The sequence below is a fragment of the Melanerpes formicivorus genome, unplaced genomic scaffold (assembly GCF_026170545.1).
Source record: "Melanerpes formicivorus ecotype bairdi unplaced genomic scaffold, bMelFor1.0.p_v2 SCAF_62, whole genome shotgun sequence".
Taxonomy (NCBI): Eukaryota; Metazoa; Chordata; class Aves; order Piciformes; family Picidae; genus Melanerpes; species Melanerpes formicivorus.
This window is the reverse complement of record NW_027142414.1, coordinates 3,930,308-3,947,261: the sequence shown is the minus strand read 5'-3', so window position 1 is coordinate 3,947,261 and position 16,954 is coordinate 3,930,308. Positions and strand designations below refer to the sequence as shown.

The window sequence follows — 16,954 nt, the reverse complement described above, 5'->3', positions numbered from 1 at the left end:
AAGTTTTACCATTCATAGAACAATTTGGGGTTTTTCCAAAGATTAATATTGAATCTCAGTGGAAATATCATTTCTCAATTTTTTTTTAGAAGGACTGTTACAGCCCACTCCCCTGAGCTTCTATCAGTTCTATACAAAGTAAAGGAATTGCTGTACCAGAATATGGAATGGCTACACAGCACACAGGAATTTCTAACTAAAATTGTTCAATAACGTTTGGATATGGTATTGGTGTTCTGCACACTACACAAAAGGAGTAGGAAAATACCAACAATACAACCCAAAAAAATCACAAAGTATTGCATTATGACAATTTAAGTCTTTTTCATTTCTCAACTATTTATCAACATGTTCGATCTGACAGGATATTAATAGATTGTGTATTCTTATTTTTTCATCCCAAACATCAGGTCACAGAGATTCTTCTTCTCAAAGGAATAATCACACGTGATTTTCTCAAGTTTTTAACTTCATTTAATTACTGCAAGACTATTCCATAGAGATGTTACCAAATAATATCATACCACATGAAATTCATTTATCTATTCTTACTTGTGTTACCTTCTAAGTGAATTCATAATGCTGGGGGGGTTTATTTTTTGTGGCAATGCCAGCGACGAGCAGTGTGTGCAATCTGGCAGTGCAGGCCTAGAGCCTGCCATGGTGGTAGGCCATGCTCAGCATAAGTGCAGAGCCAGCTAGCAGTGTAGCAAAACAGTGCTGTGCCTGCAGCATGTAACTAAAGCAGGACACTGGTAGCTATAAACACAGAAAGTTATCTTGGGACAACAGGACATGCACCTGCATCAACAAACCTCGCATGTCGTTAGTAGTTGGCCCAATAATCTATAATAGTGCAGCGTGTGGTCACTCATAGGGAACCCATGAAGCTATGCCAACAAGGCTCTCCGAGTTTATATAAGTTGTAGAAGTTCCCTTGATACACACTTCTGCCTTTCCTTTCTCTTCTTCTTCTTTGCTTTACTTTACTGTGCTATACTCACAGTATAGGCCTACAATACTGGAACAACAAAGGAACAATACTCGATCATATTGGTCAGCTGTATTGACCCCAATCTCTGTCATCTATAATCTTTTACATTAACTCACTACTTGCTGGTTTTGCCTTGCACTATCACACACGAGACACCAGTTGTCTGTCTCTAGAACACTGACTTCCTTCAGTTCTTCTTTGTCAATACTAGGATCATGTTCAGAGGATGCTAAAAATGCTAGATAGATACATTATAAGATTGTGCTTTAAATAATTTTGTTCTATGTCCTTGAAGCAAGTTATGACAGGCAAGCAAATAGTGTTACACCAGTAGGTATAACAAAGCTGTATGTTTATAGCTGCCTATCACTACATCACATACTATATCACTGTTAGGTATATCACAGTTATGTAGTACTTCAAAAACTTTTTAAATGTAAGAACTCAATTTGTTAAAAATCTCTTGATTCGTAAATAATGGTTACACAAACCTCTCCAAACTAACCCTCTTGTCTTGCCTATATCACTAACTCAGAAATGGAGCCTGAAATGACCTGTGTCATAATTCTCACACAGGTTTTTGCTTAGAAAACAAATAAATGAAAGGGTGCTTGGCTTAGTCTCTCCAGCAAATTGAGATTTCCATGTAGGACATTTTGACATAAAGGTCAAAACCTTCTTCAGTTTCTCTGGGATTTAAGAGGAACAAAAAGAAAAAGAAGGATGAATTAGGCTCCAGTCTTTATTGACTTGGATGACACAAGGGAAAGAATGAAGGTGTTATGTATAGCCTCATTCTCAAATAACCTATATGTTTGCATCTTGCATTGAATAGCTTTGGTATTATATAATAATTCTTTGGCAAAACAACTGAGATTCATAAAAAAAATACAAAGCTGTAATAATTCATCTTAGACTCTTCAACACAACTCCATTTACTGAAACAAAGATTATTTTTTTTTCTTTAAAGTAGTTAATTTTTTAAAAAGCTATCAACTACAAATGCTTAGCTCTGAATTTTGAGGGCAATCTTGCAAACCACGTTTCCAAAAATACATGCAATGTAGTCTGACTGATGCAGATTTAGTGGGGGAAAAAAAGCTGAAAACATAGCTTTAAAATACTTGCTCTTTAGAAATTGTTGTTGTTGTTGTTCTACAGTAGAAACATGCACCAACATTAACTTTACAGACATGGAAAGACAGAAGTGAGCTGTGACAGGAACAGACACTCATCACTATTTCTGATTCATTATTTATTTATACTAATACCTATTTTATAAAAATGAACATACAGTAAATACTTTCCACTTTCCACCTCCCTTTTGAGGAGCTTAGTGAATTCTGTTTGGCAGGTGAATTATATCACATCTCTCTCTATTGCTCCTTCCTTTATTCTTTTATTTTTATGCCATAATAGACTGTCTAGTTACAGACATTTCATCCTGGAAACTTCTCACACCGTGTTTTAGCATGCATAGGTGTCTGCTTTGTAACCATTAGCACTGAGCTGTCCAGTACATTAAGAATGACTCTCATGCCAATGCTGAGGAGGAGAAGTGACTTTTCACTTCCCTGCTCCAAAACATTATGTTGCAAGATAGTGGTGTGTTCACTCAAAGAGATACCTTATCAAAGTTCTACTTTAAAGTATATCAATGTGTAAAATCCCCAGAGGACTATCATACAGATCTGCTTTCTCTATCATCCTTCCCATAATTTGAATCTTTCTTTAACAGTAAAGAGGAGAGGGGTAATGGTGTCCTAGGTCTGGTACAGTGGTAATGAAGAGAACCCTTCACTGAGTATGAGCAGATTTGCCCTGTGGGACCACTGAAGTGCTTCTTGTGCCCTGCTTGAACAGAGCCCTTGCTCTGTGTCACAGGGTGCCTTCAGGCTAAGCTTGAGAACACACACTGAGCTATTCAAGTTCTTGTGATTTTCAGAAACAGATTAGCAAAAGAGTAAAAGGGAAGGATAAACCAGGATTAACCTAAGGTTCAAATTCCACACTGCACCATATCATGTAGAGCACCTACAATTCAGAAATACTTCTCTGTCACATTCATCACCTGTGGCCCAGACAACATCACCCTAGCTACACAGTAGTGCAATTATAAGCAAAACATGACTCCAGTAAATGCTACTCATACAAGAGTGACAATTTAAAAAGGAGGCTAAAAAGAAGGGGGTGGGGGGATGTGGATAAATTTTAGAGAAGTCTATGTAAGCTTCAGTGGTAAAATAATAAGAGCTACTGGCAACTTGAAGGTAAAAATGAAGTTAAGAAAAGCTCCAAAACTGTATTGCAGTTTGAAGTGACAACACATGTTAAATATGAGACAGGCATTACACAGCTGAGGAAGATCAGAAGATTTCAACAGGAAAAATAATTATGGTATTAGTTGTTTAGGAGCGTGCACATAAACCTCAACTTATCATAGCCATGTATAAAGTCCTGTTACGAACTGAGAGAGATCACTACTGAGAAATGATAGCATAAGGTAAATGACAGCAACCAAATGCTTCTCAACAGGATGAAACAATCTCTGAACAGTACATTTAACATAATGACATGGACCATTACCTCACAGCATCTGGCTTTCAACAATTTGGAAGAAAGGTCTTGTTAGTGCAGTTAACATATTTTAGCAAATTATTTACTTTAATGTGGAGCATTGTGAATTCACACAGCTCCTTGGACTTGGGTTTGGTCTTTTTACTATTTGATTATGACCTCAGAAAATCCACGCTCATTTAATACTGTTCTCATAAAATGTGTCCTAGTTGTCCCTGCATTTTGCTTTAACCTGTGTTACTCAAAGCAGAGAATGTATCAAGGAACTCCCTGCTTGTTAAATGAAACCCAAACCTGACAAATTTCACAATTTTCTGGAGTTGACTATAGTGCTGCTGGTAGTTTAAATTTAACAAGGGGTCTCAGTTTAATCCACATGCAATGTTCAGTAACAGTTACGGAGCAACTTCCAGCATATAGAGTCATGTTTATAGTATGTGCATACAGTCAAGGTATTACGCAGGAGTTTGTCGCTGATACAAATTCTAAATACTCAGTGGCACTGAAGCAAATAAAGAAAAGTGCTCCAGTTTTACTCAGTACCATTTGTGGGCCACTTCTGACACCCTTTTGTTATCAGTATCAGTGTTTGCACACTGATATGTAACAGCATTTGCTCAAAAAGATTCATGGTCATCTATTTTCCTACATCACCACAGCTTTACCGGCGCTCCTTTAGCTCTGAACATTATCCCATCTTTTTGCCCACAGTTAAAACATTTAATGAATATACTTCCACTCTATGTTTTCTTCCACAGAATCACAGAATCACCAAGGTTGGAAGAGACCTCAAAGATCATCATGTCCAACTTGTCACCACAGACCTCATGACTAAACCATGGCACCAAGTGCCACATCCAATCCCCTCTTTAACACCTCCACCACCTCCCTGGGCAGCCCATTCCAATGGCTAACGACTCTCTCAGTGAAGAACTTTCTCCTCACCTCCAGCCTAAACTTCCCCTGGCACAGCTCGAGACTGTGTCCTCTCTTTCCAAACACAGAAATAAACAATCTGCAATTCTTTGGTCAAGATGACAGGAGGTAAAACACAGTAAAATGGAAGTACTCTCTAGTCCACCTCAGCAATTCAAGATAATCCAGAATATTAAAAGAAAAAACAACCACATGCCATTCAAATGCATAACCATTCTCAAATTGTCATAAAGTAAAAAGCAATCCAAAAGAATAAACATACAAGAAATTGATACTAACTATATCTATATTTAACTGAGGTGCAACAGACTTCAGAAGCCTTCAGAGTATTTAATACTCTGCTTTGATATTTACCAACACATTTCTTTGCAGCACTCTGTGCAAGGTTTTTTGTTGGTTTTTAGGGGTTTATTTTGGGGGTTTTGTTGTTTGGTTTTTTTTCTTTAAATAATTCAGTTTCTTCAAGTATATTTCCAGGACACCATCTGTCATCCTGAAGATAAAAATTCATTTGCTGGAAAATCCTCAGAACCTGAGGGCACTGAAGAAAGGCAAGCAACACTTCCCTGATCTGGTGCATAAACACCTGAATAGACTAACATGTACAGTATTTGATGTGAAAAGGTTTGTGAGTGCTTCCCTAGACAATAGAAAGATCTAAACATTTGCATTCACAATTGCTTTCACTGCATTTTTCTAAGGGTCAGACTGTGCAGCAGCTGGTGCATCTTACATTTTAGCAGGAGCCAAGAGACAATTTTGTTACTGCCAGGTCACCAATAAAGACAACGTGGAACTCCTCTGGCTTTCAATACTATTTTTGTTTTGTGACTCCTTTAATGCAAAAAGCTATCAGAAAAACACAGTGCAACATTTCCTGTTGATCTAAAAAACAGGAATTCCCAGCTTGGTAAGCATAAGATTTCAAATTTCCAGGTTAAAAACCAAACAACAACAACAAAATCTAGCAAGTTGGAACTAAAATACCATAAACCTCTTTAATGTATGTTCAAAGAATGCAATTTTCATTTTTTACTTAGTTCAAATAAATACATGAGAGTTCAGACACTTGAAATTAAGGTCATGCTAAACAAACCCATGAGGGTGGGAACTCTGTAGGTCTTCATTTTGTTTGAAAAACAACTGAGGAATGACCCAAAAGTCTAGTCACTGGGAAGGGAAGGAGAAGGGAAGGGAAGATCAGGGAAAGTAGTCTTAAGGTAACTCTTGCTTTGACCCAAAAAGCCTTATTTATCAAAAAGACAACATTTCCACAGAAGAAATCAAGTCTCCTCAGAACATATTTTAATTCAACAGCTAGAATGCTGCCAAAGAGGAAGCCCATGTTCCAAACTGAGCACCAAACTAGGAAAAAATGGAGTTTTCTCCTTTATTCATCTTTGCTGAGTCCAAATCACCAGACTCAGGGGACTAGCTGCTAATTTGAATGATTCTTTAGGCTGCCAGTCAGTGAGACCTGTACACTGAGTAGAAAAACACAGATGTTTTAAGGCAAAAGGTTTGACCTGAACATCACCTTCTTATGGATAGTTTTGCAGTTGTGTGCCTTGTCAGCTGTTTGCATACATGTTACACTACCTTCTTTGAAAAACAAACACAATTCAGTTATTTGAAGTCCACACAAATGAAAAACCAAACCAAAATCAAGCAAACAAAACACAGATAAAACTTCTCAGCCTCTGATAATATATGAGACATAAATGTATGCATTTTTAAAGGCTTATGATCTCAGATTCCTTTTTAAAATGTAATCTAACAACAAAGACTAATTGGCAAAGCAGCAAAGTGGCTCCTTTTTTCTTTGATTTTGCTTTCTTTGTATTAAATGCAATAGTACCTGAAAGAACAGTGGTTAAGTTTTTGAAGTGCTCAAAACAGGAATGATGACAACTGCCCAAGAGCTAGCTGTAGTACTGATAATGTTACGAATGCAAATGTCCTTCGCATCTTGTCCCTCAAGGTTTTCTATTTCTGTACCACAGCTGACACCTTCACTTTCCATTATCACCATGTGAATAGAGACATGTAAGCTGAAGGCTGTATGAAGTTAATGATTTATTCTTTGTCTTAAGCAAAAACAGATGCTAGTAGTACTCACTTCAGCTATCACTAAACAATGGGAAAGGAAATGGTAGATAAAATCACACTTTGACAACACTCAAAAACAGTAGACTACGGATCTGATAAATACACTAAATTTGTGTCCTGCTAAATGTATTTGCCTGATCATTATAAAGTCTTCCCACAACTGAGTTCTAATTATCCTACTTTGCAGTAATCAATTCTTAGCTACACCGTAAATTCAGTTATCGGTTTCCAATCTCCAACTATTTATTCCCCTGCTCTTTTATTCTCAGTCTGCATCATCCTTCATACTTTTTGTTCTCCTTCCCACACTTCTCTCTTTCAAGCTTTTCCAACACTAGACAAGGTTCCTCCCACCAATGACTCCTTCCTTATCAACTTCCATTCTAGAATTTAATTTTACACCTATCCCAAACACCTGCATTCTAGTACCCAACATGCCCAACATGGAAAATTTAGTTTCTGAAGTTTATGCATACACACTACTGCCTGAATTTCCACAGTCTTCATCCTATTCCCAATGAGATTCATATTGTTGTTTGAGGTTTACCAAAAGCTTATGTGGTCTAAAATATTTTCCAAGCAAACAAAAATAAAGGGGACAAAGAGCTAAGCTAAGCTTCAGATCAATGAAAACAACTGAAGAAAGATTTGTTCATGTGTGATTTGTTTATAGATGTATTTCACAGTTTAAAACAGATTATGCTAGAGACTGGTTTTTCACTTTTTATGCACTGCTTTTGGATGGTCAGAACAACTTTGTTCTAATAAAATAGCACTCTACATCTTGAATGCACATGCTTCCACGGACAAGGGGAAAAAGAAACATCACCCTCTGTAATTAGTGAACTATGGTAATAGAGTGAATACATTTCTAAATATCATATCTGCAAGAGTTATAACTTTTCCTATTGCTCATTAAGTGAATACACCATATATAGATAAAAGTGACAGAATTTCATTTGTACTCTGAGGTACAGAATGCTACCTACATCTAGCATACAACATGGGCATTTGCATTGAAGATCTCCCCTGAAATGTTTGAAGTTTTGTCATTATATATTTAAGTCAGACATCAAGTTCTTTAGCTAATAAAACAAAATTATGTGAATTGAATGGAAAAATATATAACATTACATAAGCTCTTGTTTTCAAACAAATGTCAATCATTCGACACCCTTCCAAGCAACCGTACAATAGGCATTTGTCATTACTTCCTTTCTTACATCCTTCACAATCTTACAGCTGCAAAAAAAAATGCTTGTCCTGACTTTTAAGTTTAACCAGATAATAATGCCAGATCATAAAACTTAATGACCTGCCCTTTGCTACTCTTTTCATCATGTTCATACATGTTACAAATATCTTATACTGAAATACAAGGACCATATGCCTCTCTGAAGTCAGCCCCTCACAAATACAGTCACCCAGACAGCTGCAAGACAGGACAAGGATCAATTTCAAAATCAGCAAGCATAAGACACTTTATTTTACAGTAATGTTTCTGAGAGAGAACTATTTGTAGCATGAAAGTTTGCAAAATTGGTGGAGGTTTTTTTTGCTTTATATGTAATCTATTTTTCTTTTCATTTTTAAGATTTACCAGTTGACGCAGACCACTGTAGCAGAACGGTACCATCATAAGAAAACTGCAACTACAACTGATCATTTGAAGGCTAATACCTGGAACAAGTGGGAAACTGTCTCTGCTCACTAAAAACCCCAAGAGAATCTAAAAATTCTGGGTCCTGAAGATGAGCACTGAAGGCATTTCTTTCAGCATAATGTTCAGACACCAAGGCAGACTAATAAAGGTAGAACACAAATCTTTGTTATACAAAGTCAACTCTCAAAACACTCCCTCCCATAATTTCTTGAAATGAACTCATAGAATAGAATAGAATAGAATAGAATAGAATAGAATAGAATAGAATAGAATAGAATAGAATAGAATAGAATAGAATAGAATAGAATAGAATAGGAAAGAACCAGGTTGGAAAAGACCTTTAAGATCATTGAGTCCAACCTATCATCCAACACTATCTAATCAACTAAACCATGGCACCAAGCACCCCATCCAGTCTCCTCCTAAACACCTCCAGTGAGGTTACTCCAACAGCTCCCTGGGCAGCCCATTCCAATGGCCAATCACTCTTTCTATGAACAACTTCTTCCTAACATCCAGCGTAAACCTCCCCTGGTACAGCTTGAGACTGTGTCCTCTTCTTCTGGTGCTGGTTGCCTGGGAGAAGAGATCAGCCCCCACCTGGCTAAAACCTCCCTTCAGGTAGTTGTAGACAGCAGTAAGGTATGCCCTGAGTCTCCTCTTCTCCAGGCTAAACTCTTACTCCTCTTTGTAAAGACAGGTGACATTTTCCTATAAGTAAAATACTGAATTTAAAGTTACAGTCCAGACAATGGTTATGGAATACCAGAAAATACTTTGGTATGGTTGCTGCATTACACTTAGCATCAATTCCATCCCTTTTTTCCCACTTTATTACAATGTTGGTAGCCAACCAACATGCAAAAATAAGACTTAGAAACTCTGCAGTCAGTTTGTAGGAAAAGGGAATAAAGGTAGCTACGACTGAAATATTTGGGAAATAAAATGGAGATGTATTATTGCACTCTTTTCCAAAAGAGGGTTCTGATAGTTTCCAAAAGGGTTCTGTTAGTGCTGGGGGAAGAAATTGTGTGTTTCTGCAGAGAGGCTATAAAAGGCTATTCCAGCTGCAATGTAGGAAAAGACACTTACGTAAAACAGAAAGAAAAGGCAATGATGAAAGCACAAGGGAAACCAGTTAGAGCAAGGAAGAAAATCTGACACTAGTTTTTAAAACAAACCCCATATGATTCTATGTTTGTTAACAATTTATTCTCAATTTTAAAACCTGGTGGAACTCCTCTGCTCTAACTCCATGACATCCTTTGTATTGAAAGCTTAGGTCACATGGAATGGATGACTCAAACAACACATCGCTAGCTGTGTCCCCGTGTTAATAAATAAGGAAAACCTAACTGATCATTGAGAAGAGAAACAAATATTTCATGTGAATCATTTGTGTCCTTCAGTTATGTAATCCAAGGGTGAAAAATCATGCTATTGCAAATCCCACTGGGAATTATCAGTGCACACTGTAGCAGCAGTTCATATGGAAGCTGCTGCTTGCTGACTTCAAAAGCTTAAGCTTTGTGACTGTTCTGCACTTTTCTTGAAATGGAGGGTTTGATGGATACAAAAATGTGGCAATAAACAAGACATTAATACCTACAGAAGCAATTTCTTAAGATTCCATCATATTCTTGGAGTATGAGCTACAATATGACTCCTTCAAGTCTTATTTTTTCACTTTCAAAATCAAAATCAGTCATGCTGTCAGCTGGCTGCTGCAAACCAAATGAAGGTCATTTTAGATAATGTAATCCAAGGGTAAAAAAAATCATGCTATTGCAAATCCCACTGGGGGGGAAAACAAAAACAAAACCAAAAAAACAGTGAAATGGGCTGAAAACTGCTTGCTCCTCAATTCTGTGAGCAGGCAGTCCACATGTGACACTCCAAAATGCAATGAAAAATACCATAAGCACTGCTAATGCTGAACAACTGAATTGCTCACTTGGGACTCTGCTTTCTGCTCTTTAAATATTACTTTCTGAGAAGCTCTTTATATTAAACCTGCATTTTTCAAACCAGTGTTTACATAGGAGCAGCTACAGCTGGACAGACTCCCCAGTAGCATGGTTTTAATGATGCTAAATCACCAGGGAGTCTGACATTAAGAAGGGTAGTACAAAGATGAACATCTCTGGAAATGACACAGAGATGTCCTAGGATCTGACAAGCATGAAAACAAAACTCTGGGGGATCCTTTAATGCAGAAGTATAGCTTGAAACCTTCATGGAATTAGTTGGGATGATCTTCAAGAAAAGGTTTCTAATTCTAAGCTCTCTGCCTTGACTATTCTTTAAGGTAAGAATTCTAAGGAGACACCGTACCTTCTCAGGGAAAAAATAACAAATTACCATAAAAAATCCTTCCTCCAAAGTGAAAGGGAGCAGCCAAAGTGAAAATGCAGTCTTGAAACTACTGTTTTCAATAATTCAAACTAAGAAGCCAGTAATATGTACACAGCACATGCATAAATAAGACTTCCTATCATTCATGGATAGTTTCTTGTATTAGAAGATAATCTTTTCCATATGCAGTATTATCTCCACCTCTGTGTAGGTCTGTACAGACTGGCACCAAATTCTGCTTTTTGCTGTTAAGCATGCCTTCCACTTAAACTTTAAATAATAATTAGAGTCACAAGAGACTGTATTAGAAGGTTTAAGGGTCAAAGAAAGATTATTTGCAACTCCTACCAAAAAGAAAAAGAAACAAGGTGGTTTTCCAGTTTTGTTTGCAAACAGAGATTTAAAAGAAAACAGTGAGAACTTGGCAGAAATCTCCCTTTCAACACAAGGAACAGCCTGAAATAACTAACAGTGTTCCCTGTATTACAAAATCCAAAGTGGGTAATGGAGGCAGGTCCCCACCTTTACTGTTTTCTGTGTTTCTGTATACTCTGAATGAAAGATAGCAGGCTGTGTGGGCAGAGATCCTTAAGCGCCTCACAAATGAAAATAAGTAGCTTGTTTGATGCAATTTGGAAAGGCAATAAAACAAATCACACAAGTTCTATCTGCAGTAGCATCCTGAATGAACTCCGGGTCTGTGAATGAAAAAGAGATTACCAAAAACCCTCCCAAAACATCCATCCATACACCTAGGAATGTATCTGTACACTATACAGAAACTACACGGAGTGGGTGTAAGGACATACCAAGTCAAAACTGCCAGTAAATCTTGGGGAGAGAGAGATGATACCATGTGCAGTGGTTACGAACAGAGGCAGCACCAAGTGGCCATCACAGGAGAAATGAGACTAAGAGCACCCTCAAGTTTGAATTCATCATAAGACATTCACAAAGATACTAGAGACAGATGACACTCTTTTAGTTTGAACAGAAGGGAACAGTATCATAACAGGGACATCAAAGAATTATAGAATGCACTGGGTTAGAAGGGACCTTTAAAGGTCATCTAGTCCAACCTCCCTGCAGTAAGCAGGGACATCCCCAACTAGATCAGGTTGCTCAGAGCTCCATCAAACCCAACCCTGAGGCTGGGGCCTCCACCACCTTCCTGGGCAACCTGTTCCAGTGTTCCACCACCCTCATGTCCAATCTAAATCTACCCTTCTCTACTTTAAAATCATGAATTAATCATAAATGTGAATCATGTGTGCAGAGATTTAAAAGAAAAAGAGTGTTTATGAAAGGCACTACATGATGATAAAGGTGAAAAGGTGGGAACATAAAACTAGAGGGATAAGCTCAACAGAGAAGACTTGCAAGTAAATTGTGAAAGAAACGGGAGCCTCAGCAAAGTCAGATAAAGGCAGACTGTTACCAAATATAAAGAGGCAGAAACTAAGTGGGTGTAGGTTAAGATCTGTGTTAATGGAAAATAAAGAAAAAAGGAAAAAAGGAGAGAAAGCTGACAGGAATCATAGTATCAGTCAGGGTTGGAAGGGACCAAAAGGATCATCTAGTTCCAACCCCCCTGCCATGGGCAGGGACACCCCACACTACATCAGGCTGGCCAGAGCCTCGTCCAGCCTGGTCTTAAACACCTCCAGGGACAGGGCCTCAATCACCTCTGTGGACAACCCATTCCAGGGCTTCACCACTCTCATGGTGAGGAGCTTCCTCCTCACATCCAGCCTGAATCTCCCCACCTCCAGCTTCATTCCATTGAAGACAGAAGCCAGTAGTGTTGAGAAGAAAAAGCACAGGAAAATAAGATGTCACTAGATGGTATGCTGTTATCACATGGGTGTAGAAAAAGCTATACATTTGTTCTGATGGCATAATTAGAGAATTTTCAAAATTCTGGATGCTAAGATCTCTCATAAAGAAAAGGGAAACATTTCCTTTCAGTTGTAAAATTTTCTTTGCAGGCTTGATCATAATACAAATCCTAGATAACATTAATTAATACAGGTATTCTAATGAACACAGTAATTTCAACGTACTAATATATGAGCCACTATTCCTTTCAGGGTGGACTGAACCATTAGAAGAAACTTCTTTGAGGGTGTCAGAGCACTGGAACAGGCTGCCCAGTGAGGTTGTGGAGTTTACCTTCCCTGGAGACCTTCAAAACCTGCCTGGGTGTGATCCTATGAACCTGCTCCATCTGAAATTGCTTTAGCAGGGGGGTTGGACTAGATGATCTGCAGAGGTCCCCTCCAACCCCTACCATTCTATGGTTCTGTGAACAGCTTTATGCATTGCAAACTTTGAAATAAACTCTACTTGTCATAAACAATAGTAGAAGAAACAGAACAGTGAGATAAACCTTATTTTATTTCACAGTAAATAATAAATTTAAATGCATTCTTATTCCAGTTAACGTGTCAAATGCCTCATCTTAAAACTTCTCTCTAGCAATAAACAACAATTAAATGAGGATTCAGTGAATCAGTTCTCCCACAAAGGAGAAAAGAGAGATTACACTCAAACTGAATTGAAATAAGCAGCACTTAAATACAGGCTTTGTTTCTCTACAGTGTTCAAAGAACCTGAGAGAAATTTTTGCTGTACTAACATCTATTTACTCTGGAGAATTACTTAATTTATCATGGAAGATAGAGCTGCTTTTAATGCTTTGAACTTAATCCTATAGGTAGAGAACCTTGGTAGCAAGATGAGAAAACAGAGCTGCAGTGAAGACAAAGATCCAACGCTACTGTAAAAACAGCCTATGATACCTCATCAATACCCTGCAATTACATGAGTTCCACAGCTGTGATTTGGAGTATTATAGACAGGTAAGTGCACATGAAGAAACTACTGTTCAGAACAGGTCTATATACCATAGAAAAGATGAGGGAGAACCAAGACCATGCTAAGGAAGTGCTTGTGTCATCAATGTGTTTTCTATAACAAAAGCAGGTATGTTTCATAACTACTGTAATAACTATGTGAAACAGAAAAGTAATTATTACAATAGCACCAAAAATATTTCTTTAACCTGACTGAATCTTCAGTTCTACTTTAAAGAACAAACATTTTTAATTGGAATACTCTGGAAACTTCATCAAAATTTCGCCAAAGTCAGCAGTGCTGCCTGTGAACTTCACTGCCAACATACCTTATATGGCACCTGTAGCAAAATCTGTACCTAAACTTTGGCCACTATTTTCCATGCAAGATCCTGCATTCAGTTCTCTGAAACTTTCTGTGTATCACCAACTTAAGCTGAAATTCTTCATGTTAGATGACTGAGTTTGTAGCTGCTTGCTCTTAGTTCAGCAAACATTTCAAACTGCTCTTGAACGCAGCTGAACACAATATTTGCTTTGTTTATTAACTCTTTAAATAATGTGTAAGGAACCTAGTGTGCCTTGGAATGGAGACAGACCAGGAGGGATGTGGGACTGTACCATGATGATGTTAAGGAATATGCTACTAGACATCCAAAACTGATTCCGCCTGAGATTTTGAAAAACTAAATTTCATACAAACTCAATACAGCTTTGTTTGAATCAGTTATCATCTAAATTCCTGAAATGCTTCAGCTCTTATGAGGCATAATTCAATTCAGGGCTGCAACAGCCTGAATTTCTTTTCTCTATCTCTTTCAAAATGTTTTCAGGTTTCATCAGTGTGCAAAGAAAAGAAACCGAGAGCAAAGACAACTTCACTTTGTTGCATTGTACCATTCCAGCGGGCACTAAAAGTTCAAAGAGAAGTGAAATTAGTCTGACTGGAAGTGACACAGTATGAGAAGGTGAGTGCAGAAAGGCAACCACAGAGGAGAGACAAAAGACTCAAACTAGAATAAGCACAGGCTCAGAAATGCAGAAGGGTTCAAATGGATCATTGTACATATCAGTAGCCACCAGCACATACTTCAGTCAAATACTGGAATAAAACCATGGATCCCCAAGTTTTATAATTCCTCTTTTTCTAATAGATCTAAAACAAGAACACCTTATCACAATGGAGTTGTATGACATTCTGGTGCATTCATCTGTCTTGCTACAATGTACTGGAATTAGAGTCTGACGTCAGATAGCTTAGTTGTTTGATAAATTCATTTCTTTTTTACCTCTCGACCTGATTCCACAAAATAAAACAGTCTTCCCCACCAAAAGAACCTTCTTTCAACTTCTTGTTTGAATTTCAATAAAGTGTATAGGACCTTGTTAACAAGAAGTCTATACTACAAAGCTGATCCTAGCATATTTTTGTAATCACTTTTTAGTTTCAACTTTCCTGCCAGTCTAAGTTGCATTCTGGCAAAGAGGTACACAAACCCTCCTTCTCTACCAGTCCCAAAGCTGACTTGATTTTCTTATCTGCACCTCCTGGAATCTATATGCAAGCCAGTTGTGCTGGCTAGTGATTTCTGGAGCCCTGTCATAAACTTTTCTGCTTTCAATGGTATCCATACAAGCCTCTCCCATATCTTCCTGGGTTGAACAAACAGATTGATGGCCACCAGGAATTCCTTAATGTTTGGGAAAATACAAAGCTGCCAAAAGATTTAAACCTGATACTATAATTTCTAAACTTTCTGACTCTTTTAGAACACATTGTGGGAACTGAAGAATTCAGGGATAATATGTAAAATCTGAAGGGGACCAGATTCTTTCTGTGGAAGTCAGTTAAACAGAAAATCAGGCTTAGCATAAAAATCAACCTTAACTAAGGAACAGGTTCTTACCAATAGAGTACTATGGTTTTTGGAGAACATGCTTTTACACTGTTCCAGGTTATGTGCAGTATCTGCTGAAGAAATCTAATGAAGTTTAGAAGAAGGATAGCCTTAAGGAGAAGCACACAGCACATTTAATGAAAATATTAAATAAATTTTATAAGTAAGCAAGGCCAACAGCATGGTTGCTATCTATAAAAGAGCCATTTCTGGGTATTAAGTAAAAATAAAACTACTATCTTTTTTTTTTTCCCCTGCCACTCTACTCATATGGATTACACTGACAGAAAATGCTACATAGATTAAATTGAACAATTACTTCAGTTACACTGTAGGGCACTGCAATGAAAAACAAAAGGCAAGAGCTGAGTTGTTACAAAAGAAAGAATATCAGAAATATTAATTTTTTCTGTTGCTATCACCTATTTTTGTTTTCTAAGAATACTACCATTGGTATATGGGTGTGTATATATATATATATATATATGTATGTGTTCTAAGTTACAGAATCTTGGAAATTGTTCTCTCTTCAAAATCACAGATTAGTTAGAAAAAACATCATAAGCAGCCAAACGTACAGAACATGATAAGAACACTGAGAAATAAAAAAGGAAATTATAGAACTACTTAAAATGTTTAGCTCACCTTTCCAACAGCAGCAGCCACTCTGTTGGTCTCCCCTGCTCTTTGCTTTCATTGCAGTGTCCAGCATTATGGCTGAAGGGATAGAGTACAGCAGAACCTCGCTAATTTACCTTACTAATTCAAATACCTCGTAATGTGCACACAAAAAATTGCCACTCTCCCAACTCCTTAGGCAAAATAAAACTGAAAATCCTGTAGAGGTGGATTCTACCACTCAAATGGCAACCCATTAAGAAATATGCTGCACAATAGTGACTAATACCTTAGTCGGCAATGCCATCGAAAGGGAAACTAAACTTGTTTAAAAATTGAACAGTATTTGTTTGAACATCATCATGTACCATGGCCCTGGCTCCCTCACTTTCAAACTTTGAAATCAACAAAAGGACTGCCCACCAGTCAATTAGGGAGGCTCCACTGTACTTAAAATTGAAATGTCCTCATTGATCTGCTTTTATCTACAGTTTTCTTCAGACTGCATCACATGGGAATAAAAAAAACCTACACTATGTCTTGTTATATATTATAATTTGTGTCCTATCACTGCTTTAATTATTCAGACTTTCTCCTTCAGATTATATAGTCAGTTTAGTGTTTGATTTTTTTTTCTCCTACATAGATTTTATTTTCTTCATGCCATATATAATACCACATGGAATTGGGCTCTGGTGTATGGTGTTTGTCACTTGATCTTCAAAATCAAAACAGATTATCCAAAAATATCATGGACCACACCTCTGCCTCAAGCCAAAACTTAGAAGCTGATTCATCCCTGACTGCCAATCTTTTAATAGAATTGAGAAATCAAATGGCATTCCTGATCTGGGATGATGTTTGTCAAGTTTAGATCAGTTACCAGTTCAATGCAACTCCCATGCTTCTCAAAAAAACCAACCAACCAAACAAACAAAAAAACAGCATA

At 37.5% G+C, this 16,954-nt stretch overlaps 1 protein-coding gene across 3 annotated transcripts in view; it reads right to left on the bottom strand.

Moving 5' to 3' along the window:
• TTBK2 (tau tubulin kinase 2) overlaps positions 1–16,954 on the bottom strand; it is a 104,601-nt gene that overhangs the window by 36,266 nt on the left and 51,381 nt on the right. The window lies entirely within an intron of this gene.